Source organism: Raphanus sativus, chromosome 1, assembly GCF_000801105.2.
Source record: "Raphanus sativus cultivar WK10039 chromosome 1, ASM80110v3, whole genome shotgun sequence".
In the NCBI taxonomy this organism is placed as follows: domain Eukaryota; kingdom Viridiplantae; phylum Streptophyta; class Magnoliopsida; order Brassicales; family Brassicaceae; genus Raphanus; species Raphanus sativus.
In genome coordinates, this window is record NC_079511.1 from 9,059,219 (window position 1) to 9,075,842 (window position 16,624).

Genomic DNA, 16,624 nt, shown 5'->3' on the forward strand with positions numbered 1-16,624 from the left:
ACATCTAAACCCATTAGTGATCCAGCCATAGTGAAGGGCCCAGTTGATGATTTTCTTGTGGAGAAGGAGAGTTTGTCGTTTGTATCGAAGGGAAAGTGAACGGTCTGACTTCGGGAGTTCCGTTTGTAGAGTTTTGTGAAGAGGAGAGATGATCTTGCCTCACCTGATCCAGAGCTGCATCATTGCCGAAGCTTTCCTAGGGTTTGTTTCTCTGAAACTCTGGATTTTATTCCTTATTTGATGATCAATCAGAGAGAAGAGTGCATCAACCGAACGGAATCTGTTGTTATGCAGTCGAGTATTGCGCTCATTCCAGATCCAATACATAGTAGCTTGCCATCCTAGCAGAGTCAGAGATGTGGCGATGGAGGATTTAAGGAGCGAAATCATCTGTTCCAGAGACCTTTCCCAGTTGCGATCCGAACGGAGTCTACATCTTCCCGCCACAGCAGACCACACATCAAAGGAGAAGGTGCAGTCCCAATAGATATGATCTCTTGATTCATCTACAGTATTGCATAGGAGGCAGAGAGGGGGTACCTGAAGGCCCCAGCCAATCAACCTATCACGAGTAGGAATCCTATTTTGCACTACCAACCATGCGTGAAAGCTCTGCCTCGGGATGCTCCTTGAAGTCCAGAGTACCTTTGCCCAGGGTGCTTCCTCACCGCTTCCTCTCAGGTAATTATATACTTCACTTGTGCGGTATTTATTAGATGTCTTTCCCGAGATTTCCCATTCATAGTAATCCAATTCTCCATTGAACTGTATTGTAGTAATGAAGGAAAGTACCTCAACCTGATGCTCCGTTCTTGCTGGAGGAAGACGCCAAGCTCCGCTGCAGTAGAGTGGGGCTAATGTTGCTCTTTTTGGGATACCAAGTCGTGATCTCCTGCCCTCCAAGTAGTCCTGAAGATTCCCATAGGGGCTCCAATTATCTGTCCAGAACCTACAACTCTCTCCATTCTGAACTCGCAAACGGATGAAGGGGTAAGCCACATCTTTTAGCTTTAGTAACTTGTTGGTTAGCCATGAGAATGTTTGTGATGGGTTCGTCGTCCAATAGTTAGCAACTGATCCTTTGAGTATGACTTCCTTGAACCAACAGACCCATACCGATTCCGGTCTAAAGAAGAGCAACCATATCAAGCGAAGGCAACATGCCTTGTTCCACATGAGAAGGTCTCTCACACCCAGTCCACCCTCTACCTTAGGTTTTGTCACCGTCGACCAAGCCACTCTTGCAGTGTTAGATGCTTCCAAGTTCCCTCTCCATAAGAAGACACTGCACATAGAATTTATTTTCGCTACACACGCCTTTGGGAGGAAAAAAGAAGAACACCAAAAATTGGTAATTCCCAAAATCACTGTTTTGATTAGTATTAATCTCCCTGAGAATGATAATGTCTTCGTTGACCAGGAGGAGAACTGAGCTTTGATTTGATGCAGTAAAGGTTCGCAGCTAGCAAGAGATAACTTCTGTGAGTTCATTGGCACTCCTAGATATCTGAAAGGCAAGTTCCCACAAGCCATTCCTGTTGATGCTTGAATCCTATTAATTTCATCCTCCGATAGTCCTGATGCATAAAAGCTCGTTTTCTGCATGCTTACAGCCAATCCCGATCGAGCTTCAAACTCTTTTAAGACCTGGAGTACACACTGGACAGATTCAATATTCCCTTCGGTAAAGATTAAGAGATCATCAGCAAATGACAGGTGCGTCAACTTTATCTTCTTGCAGTTTGAGTGATATTTGAGCCTTGTTTGTGAAGCCGCATCATTTAGCATATGCGATAAACAGTTCATCGCTATCACAAATAGGTAAGGGGATAATGGATCCCCTTGTCTCAAACCTCTAGTGCCCTTAAAATATCCGTTGACAGTTCCATTATAACCAACCATGAAATTTGTTGTGCAGATACATGAACTCAGCCAGTGAAGGAACATATCAGGAACACCTAATCCTTGAAGACAGGAGAAGAGGAAATCCCCACGACAGTGTATCGAAAGCTTTTGCTATATCAACTTTTATGGTAATTTTCTTTGTGCCCTTGTTCTTGTGATATCCGTTGATCAATTCACCAGCTAGGACAGTATTCTCCAGGATCAGTCTTCCTTGTACAAATGTTGTTTGACACGGCAAGATGAGGCTGGGTAGCATAGGCTTTAACCTTTTTACCATGAGTCGAGAGATCACCTTGTAGATAGTATTTAGACAAGAGATTGGTTTAAATTCAGTTAGCTTTGATGCACCAGGGAACTTAGAAATCAGAGAGAGGATTGTGGCATTCGCTGAGTATGGCAGGAAACCTGATCTGAAGAAATGTGTGATCGCAGTTACAACATCTTCACCCACTGAATCCCATGCCGCCTTAAAAAATCCTGAGGTTAGACCATCTGGACCCGGGGCCTTGTTGGGATTGAGCTTGAACATCATCTTTTTAATCTCTTCAGGTGATGGAATCAGTAACATTTGTGAGCTCTCAGTAGTTGAAACAGCATGATTCAGGAGTCCTCGGAACCATTCATGAGAGGAGGTGATGAGTGTAGGCGAGTAGACCGGTCCCAAGACAGAACGGAAGTGATAGACAGCAAGGAGACTCATTTCCACAGGGTCTGTTATCCAAACCCCAGCGTCATTCAAAAAAGCTCGGATCGCATTGTAGCTTGATCGTACTTGACAAATCCTGTGGAAGTAAGCAGTATTAAAGTCTCCTTCCCTCAACCAGTTAATTCTAGACTTCTGTCTAAAATAGAGCTCTTCAATTTCTCTCAAAAAAATCCACTTTTGATGCAGATCTCTCTCGGCTTGGAAGTTTATGGAGCTTAGATTCTGCAACGCCTGTACCTGCACAATTTGAAGCAAACTGTGAGTCTCAGTTACTCTCTCTTGGATTTTAGAATAGTTTTCTCTGTTTTTTTTTTTTTTTTTTTTTTTTTTTTTTTTTTTGAAAGAATTTTAAATTTTATTCAAACAAAAAAAACATTGTTACATCAAGTGCAGCAAATTTTAAAACAACTACAATAGAAAACAAACTTAGATAGAAAGAAAATATACAACCAAAGAAAAATAAACCCAATCTCCCTCAAACTTGATCAAAAGAAATCAAGTTTGGAAATACCATGAAAATTCTCCTCATTAAAACCCCATTAGAGAAAACCCAAATGGGACAAAACTCTAATGTGGGAAAAAGAGTAAGAAAATTCATGGCAAGGAGATAAATTTTTGAAAAAAACCACTCCAAAAATGCTTCCCCAACTTCAAACACTCCTACCAAACCAAATCTGCATTGTTTTATCATGCTTCCTCCCCACTTTCTTCCTAAGAGATGTAATTTTGTTTCTCATCATCTTGTCCAATCTAGAAATAAGACAAACCGCATGCTGAGAAGGCTCCCCTACTCTTCGAATATTCCTCTCATGCCATATAGCATAAACCACCATCTGAAAACTGTATCTCATCAGAAACGTCAATTCTTTCCCTTGGCAACCATTAGTAACTGCTTGAAGAACTCTGCTCCATTGATGGATGTCCCCTAGCCCCGCCATATTCTTCACTGTGCCCTTCCACACTTCCTTAGAATATGCACAATCAAAAAACAGATGATCTCTCGTTTCTATTTCTGATTGACATAGCCAGCAAGTAGAAATGGCCTGAGCATTCCATCTGAGAATCCTATCTCCTGTTGCTAGCCTATTTTGAACAGCCAACCAGACAATAAAAGAGAACTTAGGAGTACCTTCCGCGAACCAAACTCCTTTAAACCAAGCAACTTTCGGGTCTTTCCTTCTCGTGATGTTCCACGTCTGAGCTGTAAGAAAACCAGGCTTAAATTCCCCATTTTCCCTCATCCACAGACATTCATCATCAAACTGATTAAGCCCCCTACTCTTTAGTGTCAATATCTCCTGACCTATCATCCTCAAAGAGTAGACCTTATGACCTCTGGTTCTGTAAATTTGAATTGCGTGCTCCACTGTAGCATTCTTTGGAATACCCAAGTCCATACTTCCTCTTTCACCAATAAACTCGATTAAAGGTCCTAGATTAGACCAATTATCATACCAGAAGGAAGTATTAGCACCACTATTTATCTCCTTTCTGGTTAACTGCATTGCCATAGGTCTTAGTTTCACCAGCTTCCTCCACATCCAAGATCCCAACATACTCTCTTCTCTTATACTCCAAAACGACCCCTTCCTGATGAGATATTTCCAAATCCATTTGACCCACAAAGAGGATCTTGCATTCAGAATGCGCCATATTAGCTTTAGACAAGAGACTCTGTTCGCTTCAGTCAAGTTTTTTAGCCCAAGCCCTCCCTCATCCTTTGGTCTGCAAACATCACTCCAAGAAACCTTTGCTTTGTGCGTAGATAAAACTGGCCCAGACCACAAGAAAGCAGCACATATACTATTTATTTCTTGAATACACTGGTTTGGCAACCTATATGCTGACATCCAAAAATTGGTGATACTATAAAGCACAGATCCAATTAATTGAAGCCTACCAGCAAATGTAAGATGCCTCGCAGTCCATGAAGAAATACGAGAACGAATCCGAGAGATGAGAGGGCTATAGTCATGCACATTCATTCTCTTAGTTAGAAGAGGAAGTCCAAGGTATCTAACTGGGAGCATACCTTTGTCGAACGGGAACTGATCCAAAATAGCTACTGTATCATCCTCCTTCACTCCCGCCAAATACAAAGTTGATTTCTCCATACTTATGTTAAGACCCGACTTCTTCTCAAAGTCTTTAAAAACTGCCAGAATACCTTCTATGGAACTCTTCTTACCATCAGAAAAAACCAGAACATCATCAGCAAAACAAATGTGAGTCAAGTTCAAATCCTTGCAGTACGGGTGGAAACCAATCCGCTTCTCAGTTGCAGCTTTATCAAGGAGTTTCGACAACACATGCATACTGATAACAAACAGGTACGGAGACAGAGCACAACCTTGACGCAAACCCCTTTTACTGTTAAAATAACCTGCTAACTCCCCATTTACCTGAATAGAGAAAGATGCAAGTTCAATACACTTCTTTATCCACAAGATAAATTTCTCTGGAAACTTCAAAGCCGCAAGAACAGACAATAAGAAAGACCACTGCACTGAGTCGAAGGCCTTTGATATATCAATCTTCATTGCGCATCTCTCTGTCACTGAATCCTTGTGATAATTTTTCACTAGTTCTGAAGCTAAAAGAACATTCTCCATGAGGAGTCTATCTTTAACAAAGGCTGACTGACTTAAAGATATGAAGAGAGGCAGAATACCCTTCATACGATTTGCAAGAAGCTTCGAAATTACCTTGTAGATAACATTACAGCATGAGATGGGGCGGTAGTCCTTCATATAACTTGCATTATTCTTCTTTGGGATTAGCGCCAAAATAGTAGAATTTATACCCTTAGGAAGAAACCCCTTATCAAAAAAAGATTTCACTGCAACTACGAAATCCCCTCCTGTTATAGCCCAAGTAGCTTTAAAGAATTCACTAGTGAATCCGTCGGGTCCTGGGGACTTATCAGCTGCCATAGAGAACAAAACCTTTCTCACCTCTTCAGTAGTGACTTCTTTGATCAGCATGCTTCTATCTCCTTCAGAACACTCGAAAGAAAGTAGAAGCTTCAACTCCTCTACATCCACTCCCGTAAACTCAGTAGGATTATGAGTTAAGAAACTATAGAAATGATCCACTGCCTCTTTTTTAATATCCTCTTGAGTTTCTGCTACTGAGCCGTCTAATCTCTTAATCTCTCTTATAGAATTCCTGATTTCTCTTACTTTAGCAGCTCTATGAAAACTCTTATTATTCCCATCACCAACTTCAAGCCAATGAACTTTTGCCCTTTGGCTAATCACCTTCTCTTCTATAGTAGATAGAAATATCCATCTTCCATAAGCAATCGACTCCACTTCAATATTATTTTGAGTAGGATTCTCCAATGTCCTATTCTGAGCTTCACAAAGATTTTTGTAAGCCTCCTTCGTCTTCTTTACTATCTCCCCGACTTTCTCTTTACTAAGCTGCTTTAAGATTGGTTTTAAAGCCTTCAATTTCTTTGACAATCTGAAAAGAGCAGAAGTAGAATTGAACAGAACATCAGTTCCTGACCAAAAACCTTCTACTACTGTGATGAAATCAGGCATGTCCACAAGCGCATTTACAAATTTAAACGGTTTACGCGGCTTCATCAACTCAGATTTAATAACCACCCTGCACCGCTGATGATCTGAGCAGCCTCCTGCATCAAACACACAATAAGATTGAGGAAACCTTCTCATCCATTCTTCATTAATAAGCGTACGATCCAACTTCTTGCAAATAATCCCATTATCTCTTCTATTGCTCCAAGTAAACCGAGGACCCTGATAAGACATATCAATCAGCGAACAGTACTGGACTACCTCTTGAAACTCCCTCATACCCGAATAATCCTGAGACGAATCAATAACCGAATGCTCCACCCCACTAAGAATCTCATTGAAATCTCCTTGCACAATCCAAGGAAACTTCTTTATTATAGGAGAGTCTTGATGATCCTTTAGATCCTTCCATAAATCTTTTCTTTCTTCAGCCAAATTGTAACCATAGACAAACGAACAGAAAATTTCGTCCTTCATCCCCTCTAACAGAACCGAACAAGTAACAAGTTGTGCACTCTGAAAACAGGGAGTAACCCGCACCTTTGGATTCCATACTATCCATAGTCTTCCCAACCTATTATGCTCATAGTTAGCAATATATGACCAATCAGGAAACACCTTCTCCAAAATCTTCTTCACTTTATTCTCCTTCACTCTTGTCTCTATCAAACAACCAAACTGAAAACCCCTTTTCTTCACCCACTCTTGAACCACCATATGCTTAGTATGCTTATTGAAACCCCTAATATTCCAGTAAAAACTAGACATATTATTGGCGTCGGTTTTTCTTCTTATTCAGAATACCCGGATCAACTTCCTGAGCCTTCTGACCTGCTTTATCTTTCAGATATCTATGGTTTATCTTTGATTCTCTAGGCAAAACCCTCCGAGGAATAACATTTTCCTCGTGAGCTTCATCTTCTTCCTTATCTTCATTTTCTGTTTCCATACTTCCTTTATCTTCCTCCGGTATTAAGACAGCAAATCTCGACTTCGAGAGAAGAGACACCTGCCCAAATTCCAATTTTCTTTGACTCAAATTAGCAGAGCGGCTAGACTTTCCTGGTGATACATCTATCCATTCTACCTCTTTGACCATTTCTTCCTCTTGAAGCACTCTTCGAGGACTTGTTTTTTCTCCCATTTCCAAAACTTCTCCATCTGTATTCCCTGCTACAGCCTCACCCTCCTCATTAAACACATCCTCTAGGTTCTTCTCCAATACTATCTCACCTTCTTCCTTCTTCTCTTCTTCTTTCTTATCTTCATCCTGGTTAATATCTTTATCTTTCTTCTCACCTTCCTCTTGTTTCTCTTGCTGCATTTCTTTATCCATGATACACGCTTTAATAGAATGCCCCCATTTATCACATTTCTCACATTTCTTTGGCAGCCAAGGATAATTATATTCCACCAAAACTTCCTCTCCTTGAATATTAAAATTCATCTTCTTTGGTAGATCCTTTGTAAGATCAACCTTTACAAAGACTTTTGCTACATCCAAGTTCAAGCACTGAGCTGTCTCTGGATGTAACCTGCTTGGACTGCCTATCGGACTTGTCAGAAAGCTCAGACCCTGCCACGAGAACATCTTGATCGGAACATTTTTGACATGAACCCACATCGGTATAGATTGCACTGGTGGCTTCTCCTTCTCAATCACAGGCGACCATTTCGTCAGAATCACTGGTATACCCGCTAAGTTCCACATACCTCTTCTCAGAATCCTCTTCCTATCAACTTGATTTGGAATTCTAAACTTCATCGTTGTAGTGTTGACCTCAAACACCTCTATCTTCTGCGATCTGTCATTCAGATTCCATATTTTGTTTACAATAGCATGGACTTTAGCAATATGTGGAGCATCCTCCAGAAATTTACCAATCAGGAAATCTTCCCATAATGGTGGAACGCCTTTCGTTATCTCCTCCGGAACCATCACTGATCCAATACCATCCTTCATCGTTATCTCTACTTCATATTTCTTTAGAAATTTTTGACCCTGAACCGCTCCAATCCAGTCACCTTTAGATCTTCTCTCACCCAGATCCTCTAGCTTCTGAATCGATCCTTCTTTGCCCTTTTCCAAATCAGAAGATTTCTCTTCACTGCCTTCTTCAATTTCTTTCATCTCAACGACCTCCTTCAAACCCAGATTTGGATCCATATCTTCAGAAATTCGGTTTGTTTGTTGCTCTGAACCTTGCGCATCCTCACATGACACACTCCCCCTCATCGGAGAAGGAGCAGATCCCGGCGGATCCGCCGTACTCATTGGACTCGAAAGAGAAAACCCCAGAATCGCCAAATCGCCGTACTAATTTTTTAACTTCTCATGTTTCACTTTTTAATTGTTTTGTTTGTTTAATTGTTTTAGTTCAATCTTGGCAGAGAAAAAAGAGTATAGTACTAGTGTTTAGTTGTTTTTGCGCTGTATGAATATGTGACGTTCTCCTTAAACATGATGCTTAACTCTCTAAAACGCACTGATTTTTATTTAAAAACTCTCGCATGAAGAACAGAATATAAAGATGAATATATGTTGAAAGAGAATGATATTTTTCTGATCTATTTGATATTTGTTAGTGACCGCAGTGTATTACTTTGTTTTGAAGTTGTTGAAATCAATGTGAAATACCATAAATAGTTTTGACCGATCGATTTAATAAAATAGAATAAAAAATTAATGGTCGTAACAAAGTATCAATTGAAATTTAAATATAAAGTAAAATTGATTTCCGAGAAGGAAAATGCAAATGTTTGTGTTTGTTTTTGTTATTATCTTGTTTGAAAGAATATAATAAAATTTTTCACCTTCTTAAAATAGTAACAGTCTTTGCTATGTCAAAAATGTGGCAATTTGTTGGAGTTTCATTGTAGTCGTATTTCTTAAATACTTTATCTTCAGAAGGATCATAAATCTAGTAAGTGAATTCTTAAGAAATTTGAAAAACAATATTATAAATAGTTTTTTGTGATTTTCTATTATTTTTGAAATTTATGTATTTTAAATTATCTAATATACAATTAACTAGCTATTTTGCTATTTGCTAAATATTTTTTTTACCAAGTTGAAGTTAATTAAGTATTTTCACTAAATATTTATTATTTTACTTGTTATATCTAACTAATTTTTGATAACAAAAGAAAAAAGATCTAATTAGTTTTTAAGTTTCCAACACATACCTCTTTTGTCATGTATCTGAATTAGAAACCTGTGAGGGCGGGCAAATATTACCTGAACTCATGGCCTTTAGGAAGCCCACTTAGCGTGGACTTGCAGCTAGTCATGGGACATGTTCGATCCATGTATCAAAATTATGTACTTAAGTTGATGCTTTCTCAAGTAAGCAAAGAAAAGTCGTATCTTTATTAAAATTATGTACTTAAGTTGGTGCTTTCCCAAGTAAAAAGAAAAAAAGAAAAGTAATCTATACTATTTAAGTAGCTGACACTTTTGGAACTTACCCCTGAACTTTTTTAGTAAATGCAAAACAGTTCTACTTATTTACAAAACTACACATTTCATTAACTTTTTAATTCAAACGAAATGGGCTACCGAATTTGTTTCAATGGGCTTCAAATGTCTACCTAACCCATTTTCGATTTTTAAACTAACCCATTTAAATTCTGACCCTATACCCTAAACTCTAATCTAACCCTAAACCCTATATACAAACCATCCAACCCTACGTTAATGCACTATTACAGTCGAAAATAATTTTATGAACCATAACTCAATTGAAATTAGTCCAACAGTAATACAAACCTATTATTTGTTAACCTATAGTCACATATTTGTTTTGTAGACCATTCAGAAAAGCATCAAAAATATTCAAACCAAACAATGTCAATGATCAATTGGAAGTTCACGGTTTTGTAATGTCAATGATCAAGCATCAAAAATACACGGTTTTGAATCCAATTGAAAGTTCGGGATATTTGTTTAAAATATAGCATTGAATATTCTCTCTAATAGTTCTATATTCTCTGTAATTGATACCAACTATTAATTATCAGAATAACTCAATATAGAAACAAATATTAAAAGATCTTCCGATTTAATGTCATCGATTCAAAAGTAGCAACATAAAAACAGAAATTTATTATATTGTGGCTGCTTTACGGGATCATCACGCACAAAATCTCATATATGGTAACTAATTAATTAAATTTACCAATTTTTGAATCCTAAAAATAAATTCGATTATCAAGCAAACCCGAAAAAGATCACCGAATATACCACGAGCACAAATTAATTCTATTTGCCAAATACTAATTCTAAAATATAGTCTAACAGTAAATAATATCCCCCAACTTTCTCCCCAAGTTTCTCATAAACCTAATCATGTTACTTATTATTTAAATTAAAAAACAAAACTACAATCAGTGTAAACTACGTCATAACGGGTTAAATAAATAAAATCATATTACAGGTTAGAATTATTTAGAGTCTTCAAAATTTTATTCATATTTAAAATAACAAAAATAAGTCATATAAATAAATTTAAAATAAATTCATAAAAATTTAAAATATATAATTTATCAAAAATCATAATTTTTATTACGTAAAATATTGTTTCCAACAAAACATATACCCACCATATCTTTCTGAAAAATCTTTCACATTATTAATTATTTGAAAGCATTTATTAAATTAAACCTCAAAATAAAATCAAGTCTAAATAACAAATAATTAAATCAATGAAATCATAATACGGGTCTGAATTATCTCAAATCCTTAAAAAATAGTTTCATTTAAAATAAAAACTAAATCATATAAAATAAATTTAATAAAATTATAGAAAATGTTTGAAATGCACAAATGAATTTTTCAATACAAGAGTGTTGAAAATATATAAAATATTTTATTTAAATTAAAAAATCAGTGTAAGATAATTTAACTTTGGTTTAAATAAATAAAATCATATTACGGGTTATAATTATTCAGTTCTTTGCATTTTTGAAAATTTTGTTTCCTAAATGTTTATACCATATCTTTCCAAAAAATCTTTCATGTTATTAATTATTTGAAAGCATTTATTAAATGAAACCTCAAAATAAAATCAAGTTAAAATAACAAATGATTAAATCAACAAAATCATAATACATGTCTAAATTATCTCAACTCATTAAAAATAGTTTCATTTAAAATAAAAATTAAATCACATAAACTAAATTTAATAAAATTATAGAAAATATTTTGGAACGTACAAATGAATTTTTTAATACAGAGAGTGTTGAAGGTATAAAATATTTTATTTAAACTAAAAAATCAGTGTAAAATAAGTTTAACTTCGGGTTAAATAAATAAAATCATATTACGGGTTAGAATTATTTAGAGTCTTCTAAAATTTAGTCATATTTAAAATAACAAAAATAAGTCATATAAGTAAATTTAAGATAAATTTCATAAAAAAATTAAAATATATAACTTATCAAAAATAATAATTTTTATTACGTAAAATAAATTTTCCAAATTTTTATGTCAAAACAAATTTTATGTCAAAAGTCTAATAACATGATATGAACAAATTTGTTTTGACATAAAATTACGATTCATTTAGAGTTTTGTAGAAATTAATTTTAAAAGTAACTGTACAAATTATTTTTCTGCAACTAATTGTAAGTTTAATTAGTATAGATGTAGTCCCTAATAAAAAAAAAATTTACAATACAAACATTTCTGTATAGATTAAAACGTGTTAGACACCTAAAAAAAACTTCTAATAACAAAAAAAATTAATACACTTGATATATATATTATGTCAAAACAAATTTGTTACAAAAAAAAATATTACGTAAAAAGGAAACATACCCGCCCTCTGAGGGCGGGTCAGGCTCTAGTCTATCTTATTAAAGCTGAAGTACAATTTCGGCGTGTTTAGATACTTGGATAAGAGTATTAAAAAAATTTGGTGTGTTTGGAAACATGGATTGTAGTCTTTTTAAAAAAAAAAAAATTGTTTGGAAACAAAGATAGTAGTATTAAACAGAAAAAGTAATGGGCTTAAGTTATTAAGTCCATTATAAAAGAATGTTGTCAATATATATAAGAAAAATACAATACAAAGCCCAATTTGAAATACCAACTCAAATTATAGTTTTTATATTTCATATTAAGTTTTTAAAATATAATATATGTAATTATTTATATGATGATACGTATTAAATACTTTTAATTATATGATTACTTATATGATGATACATATAAAATACAATTAATTATATGATGAGATTATACGATATATAATAATGACTAAGGATGGGTTTTCAGACATCCATACGGGTTTGGTTCTGATCGGTTTGCGTTTCAGGTTTTCGAAGTCAAAGATTTCAGTCCTATTAGGATGTTTCTAAATTTTTGTTTGAGTTTGATTCGGATCTTTGCGGGTTTGGTTTGGGTTTGGATAACCTATTTAGATTATTTTTAAAGTTTTAAATCACTATATATTTTAAATTTCTCAAAATCTATAAATAAAATAATATATTACCTACAAATTTAAATAACATATGTCAGAATACCTAAGCTTAACATATCAATTGGTTTGATTTAAAATTTTGGATACGAAATCAATAATTATTTTAAGTATTTTTGGGGATTTGAGTATACTTTAACTATTTCAGATATTTGTTTTTGACTATCTATATATATTTTCAAGTATTTTAAACCAATTTAAAAGTATCATTCTTGATGTTTTATATACGTTAAATATAAAAATAATTAATATATAAGTATATAAATCTATTTTCAGATAAATTCAGGTACACAAATGCTTTGGTTCGGATCCGATTCGGTTCTCTAACTAACAAAATTTTGAATAATTTGAATATTTAATCAATTTATGTTCAGGTTTGGTACTATATTTACGGATTGGTATCAGTTCTGTTCTTTTGATTCATTTTGCCAAACCCTAATAATTACATGAAAAACAAATATCATCATATTTTTAAAAATATACATCCGCGGAAGTGCAGAGATCATAGTCTATAATCATTTATTTTAACAACAAATCAAATAAATATGTTGATTGAGGAGCGAACAAAACAAAATTAGAGAAATACATAATTTACCAGAGACACTCTATGTGTCGAATTTATTATAAAGAAAAATTTATTAAAATAAATAAATTCAATAATTACAAACAAATAACATATTTCATAAAATTGAAAAATAGTACCCGCGCTTTCGAAGCGCGGGTCAAAATCTAGTATATCTTACAACAGAGAGCACAAATCATCATACTGTTGCACATTTTACTAAGCTATTTTAGATGCAATCCTAAGTTGCTCTTCTGTGGCTTTCATCATATGTTTTCCTTTATAGTCAAGATCGGAGAACCGCAAAGAAAATTAGAGGTAAAAACACAATCAGAAATATGGATTTACAATATATTACGATAAAAGAGTTGGAAAAAAACAAATGATCAACCGAGGCTTCTAACTCAGGTGGTAAAGGGCTCAGGTGGTAAAGGGTTTACGGATGTGAGTTTCGTCATCTAGGTTCGGAACCCGGCCACTGGAGGATTTACATGCGGTCTTCCAGCGTCCGAGACCGAAGATCGTTCACGGTAAGTCACATGGTGACACCCTGACAGCGTCCTTACTTGTTTCGGTCTCTAGTCTAAACCACTATAGTAGGGTCACGATACTCGGTTATCAAAAAAAAACAAATGATCACTTGCAATGTGATAACATTGTTATACACAGCATCAAAAACAAATATAACAAATGTTAACATATATATAATGACTCCACGTCCAAACATTCTTAAAAACCATAAATGTTATTATACATCTCTAACAACATAAAACACATGCAAATGAAATTTACAATAATATATACGTTAAGTATATCCGTGCTATGCGTGGGCCAATCCTGGTTAGAAAACAAAATTATATATTTGGACCAAACTCGATTTTCGTTTTAGGATTTGATAAATGGACCTACAAGTCAAATATTATTCCTTTGTTATAAATTCTACTTGAATTTTGTTGATAAAGTAAAAAAGAATATTTATTTTATTTTATGATATTAGTTTCATTATTATGGAAAATTAAGCACACAAAAAATCAGTTATAGTTTCTTTGTAACATGTTATTGATTTATATATTTTGATTGATTTAGAAATCTATGTAGTATTTATAGATCCAAATAAAATATACAGATTTTCAAATTTTTTCGGATTAGTATTTATAAATCAGGAAGTTTTCCTTCGGATTTGATCGTTTTTATTTTTAACAAAGAAATCCATATAAATCCATTCAAATCCATTGTAAAATAAAATCTACTAATAAATTCGTATGATGGAATAACACTTTATTTGAATTATAATTTTTTTAATCATTAAACTAATAACACATGATTTAAATACATGTTTTAAAATCATACAACCAATAACACATTTAGTTTGGATTTCCAAATCCACTCATATATGTAATCGACTCATCTTTCACATGCTCTTATTATTATTTTTTTTGACTGAAAGTACAACACAAAATAGGTTGAATAGATTATGTTATCTAGTGATGGAAGACAGAAACACAGAGTTATATCCTTAGATTTTGGAAAGCCATGTAAACTGTAATACTACGAGATGTTTACAGAACTAAAGAAAAAATGTCTCGTCTCTGCAAACCCCTTTTGAAAGATGAATCGATTACTTTTTTGTGTATCAAATGAAAAGGAGGGTGGTTCTTTTATAGCCCATATCCATATGGTCAACAAGAATCATCAACTGAAGATTTTAGAATTGATAGATTTTGTTATCTAGTGATGGGAGATAGAAACACATGCAATTATATCCTGAGATTTTAGAAAGCCATGTAAATTGTAATACTATGAGACGTTTACATAATTTAGAAAAGAGTGTCTCGTCTCTGCAACTTTGGTTTTCTTTCTAGATTCGGGTATAGATATTTTATATTTATGGATTTATTTATGCAAATACTTTCGTACAACAACAACTTAAATCATTAGTACATACGGCAAAGTAATAACCATGATCTCTACAATAAAAATGGCAGGCGCCTGCTCCTCCAAGACGACATATACCTCCATTGACACATGGTGGACCCATCTGCTTTACTCCATAACCTGTTTTATTAAAATGAAACACAATACTAAATCTTTTCTTACTTATAAAATAAAGAATAAACACAATACTAAATCTTTTCTTACTTATAAAATAAAGAATAAACAAATACCTGGAATACTTGCAGTAGTCGGTATACAATGAACGGAAAATACAATGAAGAGGGCAGTAAAAACAAATGCCACTAAACATTTTATGGTGATAGCCATTTTTATAGTGATCTCCTAATCTTTTGTTCTGTTTTGTCTTCTTTGTTTGGATTAATTATATATACAGTGAGAAGACCGTTTTATATAACACTATGCTGGTCAAGAGTTTTAAAAGGAACATAATCTTTCATTTAATATATAGACTAGGATTTGACCCATGATTTAAAAATGCGGGATTTATTTCATTTTCAAATTTCAAAAATATTTTTAATGATAAAATTAAATGTGTTTTTATATAAGATGATCTAATCTATTTACAATTGTGATGATTGTTTATTTTTTGAAAATACATATATGTTAGACATGATATAAAATATTGTATATTTATACAGATAGAAATAATTTTATAAGAGTTTAAAGTATAAATATAAATTTAATTGTACAGTATTTTTATGTAATTTATTTGTTTATATGCTTAAAACAGATTAAAAACATTTGGAATGGGTTTCACAAGTGGACTTGTATATGCCTAATATTATGGAAACATAATTAATTATATTCAACATTCAATTATCATATATAGGAGGATGGTATGACATAGTAAATGCCAAATTATTAAATTCAAAACACTAATATTCAACACAATATAAACATAGCATATATTGTGTTCACTCCCTCTTTCACGCTTGGATATATAATTTAGTTTATATTTTCGAGTTGAATGATATCGTCGCTGGGTAACCAAGATTTTAAAATAGTATAGATTTTCAATATCTAGCATTATAATAACTGAAATATAATTAAAAATATCAAATAGATTAAGAATCTTAAAAAAAACAGTTTCTTTAAGAATACTAGAGTCGGCCCGTAAGGGAAGTTATAACTAAAACTATTTTATATGAATTTAGCGGGAAGTTATAATTAAAACTGTTTTATATGAATTTATATTAATTTTATAAAGCATTTAAAATATTATAAATTGAAATGTTATTATAAACAAACAAATAATAAAAAGAATTTTGATATAATATTGTGTTTTTAATAGATATTTTTTGGTTTGAATTAAAATGACAGTAACCTTCATTATTCTCTATTTTTTAAAGAATTCAAAATTAGTAAAACATAATTTTGAAAAGGTAATAATATATATTAGTATTATTTATATTTCAATCTGACATAATAAAAATATAAATTTTAAATAAATAATACCAAATTTATTTCAAGA

The 16,624-nt window shown here is 33.4% G+C and overlaps 2 long non-coding RNA genes across 2 annotated transcripts; both read left to right on the forward strand.

Moving 5' to 3' along the window:
* Positions 1–41: 41 nt before the first annotated feature.
* LOC108832769 (uncharacterized) lies at positions 42–1,518 on the forward strand. The gene is made up of 5 exons (XR_001946568.2): positions 42–201; positions 295–681; positions 777–990; positions 1,109–1,351; positions 1,421–1,518. It is a non-coding gene; the product is annotated as an uncharacterized LOC108832769 (long non-coding RNA).
* Positions 1,519–1,613: 95 nt separating this feature from the next.
* Positions 1,614–2,791, forward strand: LOC108832768 (uncharacterized). The gene is made up of 4 exons (XR_001946567.2): positions 1,614–1,716; positions 1,919–2,033; positions 2,257–2,387; positions 2,455–2,791. It is a non-coding gene; the product is annotated as an uncharacterized LOC108832768 (long non-coding RNA).
* Positions 2,792–16,624: the final 13,833 nt, after the last annotated feature.